Raw genomic sequence first — 15169 nt, 5'->3', positions numbered from 1 at the left:
AACTCTTTGGCGATCATGTATACATCGGCCATTTGCGCAGAACACGCAGTGAATGCAATGCAGGCCATTAAACGTCTGATCCAGTCCGAGTCTTTCCGCACTCTCTCTGCAAACACTCGGTGGATCTCGGCTGGCAGATCAACATTCGCCACATGATCGCATTTATCGTCGTCGTTATTTGTAAATTTAGGTGGGTTTGCAAACGTGTACTTTTCCTTGAGTCTCAAACTTCAGCCGTTTGGATTTCCTGCTGTCACAAAAGCTCCCCGTCATCTGACAGCGGACATCCTTGAGTGATTAAGAGCTAGTGTAAACCAGTGTAGCAGCAAGGAAGACCGATTCAGCTCGCTTTAAGAAAAAAAAATCTGAACCGGTCATGCTACAAACATTACATGCAGTCGCGCAAATGCACTCAAATATATTATGATGTCGCATAGATTAAATTTCGGGTGCAATTTTGAGCCCTGTATTGGGTAAAGCTTGCTGTACTATTAAAAACTGTCTTGCTTTTTCCTGTTTTCAGTATTGCTAGCACTGCGACCCAAAAAGTTTGGAGTTCCTCACCTGGGTCCAATATACAGTGTATACATGTGAAGGCGAATTAGACTCTTTTTGTGTGTGTGTGTGTGTGTGTGTGTGTGGATGAATTATTTGTTGGGATGTAACGGTATCAGAATTTCACGGTACGGTAATACCTCGGTATGAATGTCACGGTACGGTATTTATTAAATCATTTACAGGAGAAAACAAAACTTATGAAAATACTCCAAAAAAGTGCCAAAAGTGTCAATGACATACAAATTAGTCATCTATCTGTAAGCTTTGAAACAGGAACTTCAATTTTAATAACAAAAAAATATTAAACCATGTAAAAAAATTAAGTTTCAATTTGGTATTGTTGAAAACTCATCACATTCAACATTTAATCACTCACTCACTTAGATAGAGATGGGTTTAAAGGAAAATTATCATATAAATATAATCTGGTAAAAGCTGGTATCTCTGGGTATTTACAATGTCCCCTGCAATAGAAAAAACCCCTCTCATTTGGGACTGAGGTTTCTGGGACAAGAGAGATATGACTTGGCCCAGGTTGACAGCAGTGGGTAACGTTGTGCATTGTCTTTCCCCCACTTGAGAGGACAAACCATGAGTGAGATAGAGGTCTCATGTCTGCATCAATCTGAACAGTGTGCTGACAACACCGCTATTCAGTACACGTGCGACAACACAGCTGATAAGAACTCGCGCGACAACACCGCTATTTGGTACGCGCGCGGCGACAACACCCGCTTTAGAGTTTTCCAGCTCTTTTTCATCCCCGCTTCTAGCAGCACACTCCATTTCCGCATTACTGGATCTGTAGCGACAACAGACCGCAAGGGATGATGGTCAAGCATGGGCTGATGGGAATTGTAGTTTCCGCTACCTCCCGTTCGCTTCATTCGCCTGAGCAAATTTTCTCAGAAGACCTATAGTTTTACCGAGTCATGCGACTTCGGTAATATCGAAAAAAATTAATATTGCGGTATGACGGTATTTACAATACCGTTACATCCCTAATTATTTGTCAATTTTTGGTCACCCTATGGATAAAAAGAAATAAGGCAACATGATCGTTCTCCTAGTTGTCTACTCCAAATTTTATTTAGATTGTCATGTGACCCACCCCACCGAGCTCGCTGAGGCCCCCTTGTGGGCCGAGATCCCCCTGTTGGGAACCGCTGCAGTAGATCACTCGCTCTTGACCCTACAGTAGAGATGGCTGCCATGAAACTGACGTTTCGACACAGTGTCGAGATCCCGAAGCGCAAGTGTTTCGAAACACTGCACCGAAGCATGATCCGAAGCACCCAAGTCACGTGACTAAAGTGTTTTGAAACACCTGGTCATGTGACTAAAGCGATTCAAAGCATGAATCAGCTTAGAAGCGTTTCGAGACCTGGCGAATCTTCATTTAGCTGCCAAGGTCAAGAAAAATCCCTGTTTCATATGGACTGTGTGTGTGCACCCTGTTACTGTGCTTCAAATGACGTTTTGGGTATGAATCCCGACTTGTACAAATACTCTGAAATCATGGTTTCATGGATTTTAATCATGTTTCTGTTTTGTGTAGCCTAAATAGGACACAGCTGCAGTTACGCCATCAATTTAGCATCATTTTTGTAACACTGTAAAACAATAATTAATAATTTTACAGCACTGTGATAGTTGGGTTTAGGATTTGGGTAGACATTAATAAAATACAATAAATGGGGAAATTTAATGAATAATATAAATAATTCTTGATAACTTTAAGCCACAGTTTCTGATCTAGCAACAACCCTGTTTTAAGACCAAAACAAGACATATTTATTCGCAAATTGTTTATTCGGATAGCAGACCAATGTTAAAACAAAACGATACAAGAGCAAAGCATGTATTAAGGATTTCAAAACAACTATATCAGCCTGGATTCAAACCCATTATACCCGCATGGAATTCAGACACCTTAACCACTCCACTAAATAACTTGAAGGTTCAAGTTAACAAAGTGGGCTTTATTGCCTCAATTTGCTCAAATGTTCTTTGCTGAAGCTGTTTCAGTGCAATACATAATAAATGACCTCTAGGTGTCACTGTAGAGTGGTTTCAAAAGGTTTCGAAGCTTCGACACATTTTCTTCGACTGTTTCAGTGTTTCACGAGCCTCGCTTTGCCCACCACTACCCTACAGGTGGTTACGCGTGAAAAGCCCAGTAGATCAGCGGTTTCTGAAATACTCAGACCAGCCCGTCTGGCAACAACAAACATGCCACGTTGAAAGTCACTTAAATCACCTTTCTTCCCCCTTCAGTTATTGTCCAGTAATGGATTTAAATGCTCAGAAAACCCTAGCAAGCACATCGCAAGCCTCTTCAACCACTTAGAGCACCTTATCAACCACATTGAAACCAATGCAGACACTCTATAGGAACTGCAGAGCATCGCGAAGGCAGTTTTTCCAAATATTTGAACACGCTATTTTCCCCGAGCTGCAGTCTTTTTGTAGTTTATCATTGGCGTCATGTATGGTACCGTTCAGTATTCTGTGCCTTGGGCCCGAGGTTGTTTTTCTTTCTCAATCAGATACTCATTGATCAGAGGTGCATGGTGGGAAAGCGCTTTAATGTCAGCGCTTCAGTCTTCCAGTCCGCTCAACAGCTAAATCTGCAGTCCTGACACAGCTTGTGGAAATAAAACTTTCGGTGTGTGTGTGTTACCTGCAGCTCCAATCACAGGAAACACTCACATTTGGAGTCAGATGTGTCAGGATTTGTACTGATTTGACTATTATCAAGGGTCCACACATGCAGATGAGAGAGTTTGAGGAAGATTTCCATTTAGCTTCCCACCCCGTTTAACCTAGATGCATCTCAGAAACAGACTTCACTGCAAAGTAAAGCTTGACATCTGTCTGCAGCTATGGAGGAAAAAATAAACATCTGAAGAGACCACTTGACAATACTGTTTCTATGGTTTTACTTGTAAAATATGGGTTTGGTTATATAAAAGTAAACATTTCTTCCAAATTTTAAATAAAATATTGTCATTTAGTGGATTTTTTAAAATGTGTTTAATGAGATTTGGTCAGAATATCAAATATTTTCAATTGTTGTGATGAAAATCAAGATTATTCCACCAAATAAGGATTTTTTTTTTTAACTCCTCGGAACAGATTTTAGTTAGTTCTAAATGACAACATAATTATTTTAAATGTAACGTAAAACATCATTAGTAGTTTATCGAATGAAACAAAAAAGTATTTTACTGAAGTACAAGCAGTGTAAAAAAAAAACAACAACATTTAACTGGTTCTGTTTATTGGGCTCTATTTTAACGTTCTAGGCACAAAGTCTAAAGCGTATTGTGCAAAAGCATTAAGGGCTTGTCCGAATTCCCTTTTGCTATTTTAAGGACAAAAAATTACATTCTATGCCCCGGCGCATGGTCTAACAGGATGTGCTTATTCTCTTAATGAGTTCTGGGTGTGTTTTGAGTATAACGTGCATTAAACCAATCTCATCTCCCATTCTCTTTTAAGCCTGGTTTATACTTCTGCATCAAGTGACTAGCCTAACCCACGGCGCATGCAACGCGCGTAGCTGTGCATTTATACTTCTGCGCGCTGTCTCTGTTGGTCTGCATTAACACTTCCGAAACCCTAGTTGGCAGTGAGGTGTTAATGTTCCTCTGTGTCGAGTTTCTTCGCTGCTGTTTTGCTTTTCCTGAACACTTCCGGGATGTACAAGTGGCTCAAACTCGCTCATTTTGAGGCAGGAACCGGCGGACGTGCAACAACTTTAACTTTAACTTTCCATCTGGAGCTCCTTCACGGGACTCCCCACTTGTAAACAATCGCTCCATCAGGCTCGCACCATTCGCGCGGCTCTCGGTCCCGCTACCAAGCCGACCAATCACAGAGCTTGCACTACGCGTCGTTGCGACGTGTAGTTACATTTTTTGAGAGTTGCACGTCAGCGACGGCCACGGCGAGGGCTATGCGTCAGCACCGTAGCATACGCCTGCGTTTGAGGCAGAAGTATAAATCAGCCTTAAGAGTCAGTTGGGTCGCGCCATGGCACATTTGCTATTTACATAGCAACTTTGTTACTAGAAGAACTAAACGCTTCACTATTGAGAAAACGGTTAAACAGAGCATCGACAGCGCGGGGATAAAGAATGAGCCTCCTCCATTCAGCCTCTTTACTGTCTCTTTACTTTTGCTCTGTTTTACTCTTTTACTTTGTTTTTAATTTAGTTTACATTTACATTACATTTACATTTAGTCATTTAGCAGACGCTTTTATCCAAAGCGACTTACAAATGAGGACAAGGAAGCAATTTACGCAACTAAGAGCAAATTGCAGATTAGGAAGTGAAGTGGAGACTAAATAGTTGAGTTTTTAGTCGTTTCTTAAAAATAGCAAGTGACTCTGCTGTTCTGATGCAGTTAGGGAGTTCATTCCACCAACTGGGCAGATTGAGCGTGAGCGAGTTTAAGTGCAAAGATTTAGTTTTAAAACTATTTCTAAATTCAGTTCCTATGTCCAGTTTATTTTCCAATTATTTGTGTATTGCAGTACATCCTGTGTGTACTAGGCAATGTGTAATCAATAGTACCTGCATAGGCGCATAGCTAACTTGCTTTTGCGCTGGAATTCAGAGCAGCTTTTAGTTGGTCAATGATGCAGTCTATTTTAATTTCTCACAATAGCTATGCGCCAACAATTTGCCTTAAAGAGCCCATATTATACATGAAATAGGGTCATATTTTGGTTGTAAGGGTCTCTACTAACAGTCTAATATGCATGCAAGGTCAAAAAACACTTTCATTATCTTGTAATCTGCATTTATTTTTACCTAATTATCCCAGCGACTCCCATATGAATTCATTTGTTCCCAAACCCCTCCTTAGCAGGAAGCTAATCTGCGCTGATTGGACCGATCATATTCTGTTGCGATTGGTCGATACTGACAGCCTTCAGCGCGAGACAGAGTGAAATGCCCAGCAGCTAATCAACAATATAAAAGTAGTCACAGTGCATACACGCTTCATAGTGTAAGGCTTGGGTTTTGGCTGCCAGTGGGTGAATGTAAATACAGACGATGGACTTAAAAATACAGACGATTAACTATTTTTTAAACAAAAACTCCCAAGAACTGGCGAGGAGATCTTCTAGCTTTTCACACTCTGGTCTTTTCACACACACACACACTTTACCCTCTGAGGAGGAAGACACCGCACACACGCACACATTACCCTCCTCCACGCGGGTCCGTAAACAAAGCAGCACGTGTCGCGTTTTTAACGTGGCTTTACATGCGATATGAGAATATAGAGAGTTAACCTGATACAGTACACGCGGTTACAAGTAACAAATCACGACTAAATACATTTGCAAGCAAGAGTAAACAAGGCAACAACTTAAATCACATGTACTTACACTTGAGAAATGGAGGAAGAAACCGATCCAGGTTCTGAGATAGTCACTTGCAATTATGAATTGTAAATCCAAAGAGCCTTGTGGTTGTTGTTGTACAAGGCTTTTAATCTGCATCCAATATTCAGTCAGCAATTTTTGTGGTTAAAAGACTTCTAAACATAGACCTCTATGCTAAACAAGGCTAAATTTCAACCCAAGTTCATTCTGAAAATGTACCTCTATATACATTTCTAAAGAGTGCCAAATACATCCCAGAAATACGTTTGCAGTTTTTGTTTTCGCTAATTTACCAGAGGCCGCTGTGTACGCTTTTTCAGATTTAAATTTTCTCTCACGAGTGCCATTTCTCTCATTAGTGCCACCGATTGACTCACCCACCCACTTCCCTAAACCCAACCGAGAGTTTTAAAAAGCAATCCAGAAAAAGAAAAGCCCTCTCGGCCGCCTGATTTTTACCCCGTTTTTAGATTTTTGCACATTCTCACCCTGTTATTTACTTGGTTATTTTAGTTTTTTGGCTTTTGTTTTTGTCTTACCAGCTTTCTGGAACCGTTCTTCACCGGACTCCCACCGTCGCTGTAAACTCCTCTGCGTCTCAATTCCACCAAAGTACATGGTAAGCTAACTCGACAAACTGGTAATGGCAGGAAAGCCATCCATACGGAGGTAAGCAGTCAGCTGGTTGTGCGAAAAAGAAAAGCGCCACACCACCCCGTAGCACTCGTTTTAAAGACGAAATGCAGCCATACGTACTTCTGGCTACATAATTCACGATCTCCAGAAAATTGCAAAATTGGAAGTAATAGACATCTAAAAATAGTCCAAAATAAGATTAAGCATCATATAGACATAGTAGACATGACTTCACATGGGTAGTCATTGATTCCTGGTTAAACTGCTTATTTCTGCTTGAAATATTTCATAGACGAGCTTTGGGATGGCTGTATGTAGTTTCGTATTGGGATTTAATTTTAAAATGTTCGCCAAATTTTATGTGGAAGATACGAAAGACTCTTCAATTTCCACTACACAAATGTTTAGCATCCATCTATCTATCTATCTATCTATCTATCTATCTATCTATCTATCTATCTATCTATCTATCTATCTATCTATCTATCTATCTATCTAGTGAAGGATCCAAGGGAACGATGGGAGGTCTGGGTTATCTATCTATCTATCTATCTATCTATCTATCTATCTATCTATCTATCTATCTATCTATCTATCTATCTATCTATCTATCTAGTGAAGGATCCAAGGGAACGATGGGAGGTCTGGGTTATCTATCTATCTATCTATCTATCTATCTATCTATCTATCTATCTATCTATCTATCTATCTATCTATCTATCTATCTATCTATCTATCTATCTATCTATCTATCTATCTATCTATCTATCTATGTAGTGAAGGATCCAAGGGAATGAGGGGAGGTCTGGGTTATCTATCTATCCATCCATCCATCCATCCAGTAAAGGATCCAAGGGAACGAGGAGAGGTCTGCGTTATCTATCTATCTATCTATCTATCTATCTATCTATCTATCTATCTATCTATCTATCTATCTATCTATCTATCTATCTTTTCTCCATCTGCACCACTTTCTCTCTCTATGGTTTTATCAATTGTTTGTTTAAATGAAGCCTCGCCATCTGAATCTCATCGTGTTTCTGCGAGCCATATTGTCTCTCTTCTGTGGTTACATGCTTGTGTACACAATGTGATTTGGTACGTAAACACTATCAAGGGCAAAATGAAAGGCCTGTCACTGCAAACGCACAGAAGGCATCTGGGCTTCGTTGCGGTCGAGTAAACAGTTGTTTGTATCCGCACTGGAGGAGGAAATCCTGACAGGCAGCCGGATGTCAGTTTCTGGAGAGAGAGAATCTAATGCTAATGATGGCGTTTTAACCCGCCTGCGATGCCATATAAGCAGGATCTGGAGGACAGCTGTGTCCTTGAACACTTTCTCTCGGCCTTCAAGGCACCCGCCAGAAATTTGGCTGGAGTGATTTAACCTTCCTCTTTTTAAAGGGCCGGTTAAACTATTACGTTTGTCTTGAAATTTGGTGTATTTGTCTCATTAAGTGTTATCAATAGCCGCGTGGGGCACTTTTGATCATTTTGGAAGGGCACTTTCTATCCAAGACTAAAAAGGGCATGTGCACTGCACAGGTTGAGCCCTATGTGTGCACGTGCCTGGTGCGCATAGACATATACTGTACTGCTGTACAGTAACGTGTCATTTGTTTGTTTCGGTTGTCTTTATTTTAATGGTTTTGTTTCGTGATGATTCTATGGTATGCTTTATTTGCCTGATTCCCGCTTAAGTGGGCAGGTTGTGTGACGTTTGATTCGGGGACGTTCTGTGGGCGGTGTTTGCATGACGCGCTGTGAGCTACTAGCCCGACAGTGGAAACGCGACATGATTTCGGCCTCATTTCGCAACCTCCCGGACTATTGGCCCGGCCCGATTAAGGCCCTGGCTCGCACTGGCCCGATAGTGGAAATGCGGCGATTGAGCGTGCACATTTTCAGCACACAGATGTATTTTGGAAAGGCTAAGCAAAGTTTTTCAATGGGAGTTTTCCGCTCATTTTTTTCAGGCAAGATTCCAAAGACGAGCATGTCAACCTTTGGCTTTTAAGGGTGCTTTCACACCTACACTTTTGTTTCGGAACGTGTCTCGTTTGCCCAGTTAGCGCGGTTCGATTGGCATATGTGAACAGGGCAATCGCGCTCTGTTCCGCGCCAAAGTAATCGCTCCGAGATCGCTTGAATGAGGTGGTCTCGGCTCGATTGAAACGAACAGTTCAATCAGCAGTTCAATTGCAGTGAGAAAGCGATCCGATCCGAGCGCGGTTATATCACAGTGTTTTATGGATGTGTAATAGGCTTACGGCTATATGAAGAGAGAATTATGAGTAGGGCGGGAAGTTTCGCGAGTCTCCGGATGCCCGCAAACGAGTGATGATCTCCCGGTAATCTCGCGTCTCACTCCCGGTCCTCAAATAGGCATCGTCGCGCACCCTTCTCACCCCTCCCCACCGCGTCTCTCCGCGCACCCTGTCAATCACCACCAAACCCCCACCTCTCCTGACAGCTTAGCGGGACGCTGCAAAATAAACCCTGACACTCTGACCAATGTGAGGAGAGTTTACTCGCACGTGACTTGTTTTAGCTCTTTTGGTCCGATTAGAAACTTTGCAGTGTGAAAGCGAACAGCTCCAAGAGCAAAGAGCAACAATGTAACAATTTTAATCCCTGTTTCGGAACAACTGAATCAATTCACAGGTGTGAAAGCAGCCTAAGTCTGTTTTGAGCCTTTATATATTGTTGTACAAGGCAATTAAATCTGCATCCGATATATACTTCTTAAGGATGAAGTATGAATTAAAAGTTAGTATTAGTGTCTATCACTCTCTTACTTTATTCATTCATCTATATGTCAATCACTGGCGAAGCAGCGGCGCAGTAGGTAGTGCTGTTGCTTCACAGCAAGAAGGTCGCTGGTTCGATCCTTGGCTCAGTTGGCGTTTCTGTGTGGAGTTTGCATGTTCTCCCTGCGTTCGCGTGGGTTTCCTCTGGGTGCTCCGGTTTCCCCCACAGTCCAAAGACATGCGGTATAGGTGAATTGGGTAAGCTAAATTGTCTGTAGTGTATGAGTGTGTGTGTGTGGATGTTCCCAAAGATGGGTTGTGGCTGGAAGGACATCCGCTGCGTAAAAACTTGCTGGATAAGTTGGCGGTTCATTCCGCTGAGGTGACCCCGGATTAATAAAGTGACTAAGCCGACAAGAAAATGAATGAATGAATGAATGAACTCTGATATCCTACACATATCATTAATGTAAATAATAAACAATATTGGACCTAAGGCTGATCCTTGTAGTATGCCACACTTTACATTTAGATATGATGATTTATGGTTGCCAATTTTCACAAACTGTTTCCTATTTTTTAAACCATTCCCCTTTTTTTTTTTTAAAGTGAGTTAATCTTTATTTCTTCTTTAAATTTGGTGCATAATTCACATTTAGGCTCATGAATGAGCAGGCAAACTTTCAATACATAGATTTGTTGTGGGAAGACTGTATATTACGATTCTTTTTCTTTTTTTTCCACCAAATTTTGCATGGAAGATTCAAAAGACGAGGCTTCAGTTTCAAGTTATCATTTAGTATTTTTTGCAAAAAAAATCAAATCTGTAGTTTGAAAATGTCTAAATAAATCTGCCTTAAAAATCAGTTGTCTTACAGTTTTTCTCAGTCACTTTGGTGCATTTCTCACAACACTATTTACATTTGCACAACAGGTCATGCATTTCTCAAAACAATTAGTCATTTGTGCACATCCAAGTAGCAGTTTCACATTCTTTCCAACAAATTGTAAATGCTTTTGCACATGCATCAATTGCTTTCATACAGCTCTCTGCTGTTTATAACATTATCATCTGCTTCTGTCATGTCAGTCAAAATGAACTAAACTTGTAAATGCTGAATAGTCATCCCATATAAAACTAACAGCTCTCATTTCATTACTTGAGTCATTACATACAAAAATGTTGAACTACCTGTCAAAATCTGTCAAGCAAATTTTATAAAACAAATTTAAATATTTATTTTCCTGAAAATGTCTTTAAAATTGAACAATTTGATGAATGATTTACAGACCTGTGAATGTTGTAGGCTCAGTTCCAATATGTACTGCAATATTGTGTAAAGTTGTGCACAGCTCTACCCAAAGGGAGTTTATGTTTGTTGTAAATAAGGGTGTGTTTATTCTTTTGCACAATGCTGTGAATAAATAAGGATTGTAAAGGGCAAATGCAGTAAAAATGTGAAACATACATATTCAGTGTCTTGTACTCAGATACCTCACTATGCAGTGATGTCTAACTTTACTGTAGTTTTCTAATGGCTGTGCAAATAGTATACAGTGCTGTCTTGAGCATTTTCAGGCAGTGTCACCAAAATCTGCCTTTTTGCATTGAAAAAAAAGTACAGAGTAAACTGTCCTAATGAAAACATGACCATTTGACTATCCTGTTCATAAACAATGGTGTCAGGACTTTTCATTTTGATGATACTGACACTTTGATTGACATCAGTACTTGCTTTTGAGGAATGAACTATCCATTTTGAGCATGTGACGCGCTTTTGCAGGTTATCAGCTAGGTTTTGCAGTTTGTACTAATTGTTTTAAGAAATGCATTAACTGTTGTGCAAAAATTCACTCGTGTTGTGAGAAACGCACCAAAGCAACTGAGAAAAACTGTAAATTACAAAAGTAAAGCTCATTCAAAACTATTGGAATGGCATATAATCACTAAACAATCATTGTCCAATTATCCAAATTAACACAAGTCCTATAGTTTTGGCATATCATAAGCTCCATAGAGCAATCAGTAGTTTAAATAAATAAATAAATAATCGTATTCTGTCTTAAGCTTGAGCTTTTATCATGATGTTTGAACCTGTCTCGAGTAGAAAGTAAACTGCATTACAACTCGCACTGACCCTTAATCAAGCATCTGTCGCTCTCTAAGGCATCTTTTTAGTTCAATTTCCAGCGTTGGTGAACTCATCAAGAGTTAGCGACACCTCAGGAGATACGATTGAAGCTCTGCTAGCCCTCATTTACACCCTCAGCATCCTTTTTACTCCTTTTCTCCATTTTCCACTATTTTTTCACAATGCATTGAATCGAAACAGTCAGGTTTGGGTTGAGGGTTGTTGGGGTGGGAGGGAGGGGGGTGTTCATCAGGGTTACAGTCAGGACCTATGCTATTGCATCATCTCACCCAAAAAAAAACAAAACACACACACACACACACCTGCCACCACAAAACTTCACATGCGCATTTATCTGTCTTCTGAGATCAGTGGACGAGCCAAACGTTGTGTCGGGATGAACATGTCACATTTATTCAGCTCACAGTGCACTTAAAGTGTGAATCCAGGAGCATTCCAGTGCACACAAAAGCATGAATCATTGAATTAAACATAGACGTATTACAGTATCTGAATAATTGTAGTGACTTACAGCTGGAAGAGCTATGGAAACTGTGATTATTATTACTGTGATATGCAAAAATACCTACTCGGGTATTTATGTAAACAAAACTTTGCCTAATTTTAACCCAGTGTTTGAGTTAGCGTCTCTATTTTTACCCGATTTGGGTTGATATAACCCAGCATTATTTAGGGTGATAGAACGAACATGCCAACATTTTATTATTTTACACTATTCAAGAACATATTACATCAGCGTTTCCACTTAAAAAGTTTGAGCTTTATTTATTGAGTTACTTGGCATGTGTTGTGATTATTTGTGAAATATATTAGCGTTTCAGTTTCTTTGTACCTCGCTAAAAAGATCTAAGATGATTTGGCAGATCCTGGATCTGTTAATCTTGATAACTGGGGTCTGTTCTTCGTACCTCGCTTAAATGATCAAAGATGATTGGGCAGATCCTGGATCTGCTAATCTTGATAACAGGGGTTCGTTCTTCGTACCTCACTTAAATGATTTAGGATGATTGGGCAGATCCTGGATCTGTTAATCTTGATAACAGGGGTTCGTTCTTCGTACCTCGCTTAAATGATTTAGGATGATTGGCAGATCCTGGACCTGCTAATCTTGATAACAGGGGTTCGTTCTTCGTAGCTTGCTTGAATGATCTAAGATGATTTGGCAGATCCTGGATCTGTTAATCTTGATAACTGCCGTTCGTTCTTCGTACCTCGCTTAAATGATCAAAGATGATTGGTCATATCCTGGATCTGTTAATCTTGATAACAGGGGTTCGTTCTTCGTACCTCGCTTAAATGATCAAAGAAGATTGGGCAGATCCTGGACCTGCTAATCTTGATAACAGGGGTTCGTTCTTCGTAGCTTGCTTGAATGATCTAAGATGATTTGGCAGATCCTGGATCTGTTAATCTAGATAACAGGGGTCCGTTCTTTGTACCTAGCTTAAATGATCTAAGATGATTTGGCAGATCCTGGATCTGTTAATCTTGATAACAGGGGTTCGTTCTTCGTAGCTTGCTTGAATGATCTAAGATGATTTGGCAGATCCTGGATCAGTTAATCTAGATAACAGGGGTCCGTTCTTTGTACCTAGCTTAAATGATCTAAGATGATTTGGCAGATCCTGGATCTGTTAATCTTGATAACAGGGGTTCGTTCTTCGTACCTCGCTTAAATGATTTAGGATGATTGGGCAGATCCTGGATCTGCTAATCTTGATAACAGGGGTTCGTTCTTCTTAGCTTGCTTGAATGATCTAAGATGATTTGGCAGATCCTGGATCTGTAAATCTTGATAACAGGGGTCCGTTCTTTTTACCTTGCTTAAATGATCAAAGATGATTGGGCAGATCCTGGATCTGTAAATCTTGATAACTGGGGTCCGTTCTTTATACCTCGCTTAAATGATCTAAGATGATTTTGGCAAATTCTGGATCTTTTAATCTGGATAACTGATCCCTGGCTAATTTGGTTCTTCAAACAAGTTCGTGAATCAGATTAAAATGTCTGGATGAACTGATCTGAGATCGCTGCGTGTGTTGTGAAGGACTGATCTATCGATCATCGAAATCTTAGTCAGCAACGCAACGATTGGCTGACGGAACAGCAGCGTAATGACATCATCTGATTAATATTCAATCCTCCATGTGAGCTAAATTACACAAAATGAGCAGTAAACGGTTTGTTAAATATGATATGCAATAACTTTACACCTTGTCGTGGGCTTGTTGTGGGTGTTGCGAATGAAAGTGAACAGGTTTGGGGAGTCACAGAAGAAAGTGAAAGTGAACAGCGGATGGGGCAGGAGGGCGTTTGAGGAGGGGAATCGATAAAATGAGGTGCGAGATCAGATTTCAGAGGTGCCGGATCTGATCTGTTCAGGCACAAATTAAGCCCTGTTTGAACCTCACTGTTTTTTTTTTTTGCAGTGCATTCTAAATATGTTGCCCAGATATTGTGTTATATTACCATTAATATAAAGAATAAACGCAAAATGTAATACTTTTACATTTATTTTTGTAGATTTGCCAGTCAGTCAAATGAATAAATAAGGATATTTTGTATACACTACCTGACTAAAGTCTTCCTAAGGTTTAGGAAAAACAAATAATAACTCGACTTCTAGTTGATCATTTGGTATAAGAAGTGGCTTATATGAAAGGCAAAGTCCTCTAGATAACACTTATTTGACTTAAATAAAATAAGATAAAGCCTTGATTTTGAATTATTTATTTGGGCAGTAAGATCTGACTTTGCTTAGACAAAAGTCTCATAACTGAACCGAAATAATGTCCGGTATAAAATATAAAGTCCTGCTGCAGTGGAAACAGAATGAATAATGTGTCTGACTCCATCATGAGCTTGGAGGACTGCATCCATACATCTCTGACATGACTCAAATCACTGATTAATAAAGTCATCTGAAATGCCAAAGAAAGCCTTCTTGCAGGACTCCCAGAGTTCATCAAGATCCTTTGGATTCATCTTTAACGCCTCCTCCAACTTACCCCAGACATGCCCAATAATGTTCATGTGTGGTGACTGGGCTGGCCAATCCTGGATCACCTTGACCTTCAGGAACTTTAATGTGGAGGCTGAAGTATGAGAAGGAGCTCTATCCTGCTGAAGAATTGTCCTTCTCCTGTGGTTTGTAATGTAATGGGCAGCACAAATGTCTTGATACCTGAGTCTGTTGATGTTGATCATCCACTCTGCAGATCTTTCGCACACCCGCATACTTAATGTAACCCCAAACCATGATTGTTCCTTTACCAAACTTGACTGACTTCTGTGAGAATCTTGGCTCCATGCCGGATCCAGTAGGTCTTCTGCAGTATTTGTGATGATTGGGATGCAGCTCAACAGATGATTGATCCGAAAAATCCACCTTCTGCCACTTTTCCAAACGTTCTAAACTCATAATAAACGGCTGTGGTCTTTGTTTATCTCATTTCTACAATTACTGCGTTCCTCTGGCTAATTTTGGCCTGTATTGTAATGTATTCGTCTTGTGTGACGCAACAATAGCTCTCGCCTCACGCACACACACACTGTGCTCGTGTTCAGAAAGCAGATTCGGTGTGTTTTATCAGTCCTCCATTCAGTCTGTGTGTAGAGAAACGGCTCAATCGCTGCCGGATTCAATTACGCGCCATGAAATATTTACC

General features: G+C 40.3%; 1 long non-coding RNA gene across 4 annotated transcripts in view; it reads left to right on the top strand.

Moving 5' to 3' along the window:
* LOC141380134 (uncharacterized) overlaps window positions 1-15169 on the top strand; it is a 71245-nt gene that overhangs the window by 35309 nt on the left and 20767 nt on the right. For all 4 annotated transcript variants that reach the window (XR_012397630.1, XR_012397633.1, XR_012397631.1 and 1 more), the window contains one exon: window positions 6505-6581. This is a non-coding gene — a long non-coding RNA (uncharacterized lncRNA). The remainder of the gene's footprint in view (window positions 1-6504; window positions 6582-15169) is intronic.

The sequence above is a fragment of the Danio rerio genome, chromosome 22 (genome assembly GCF_049306965.1).
Source record: "Danio rerio strain Tuebingen ecotype United States chromosome 22, GRCz12tu, whole genome shotgun sequence".
Classification (NCBI taxonomy): Eukaryota; Metazoa; Chordata; class Actinopteri; order Cypriniformes; family Danionidae; genus Danio; species Danio rerio.
This window is presented reverse-complemented; position numbering and strand designations above follow the sequence as displayed.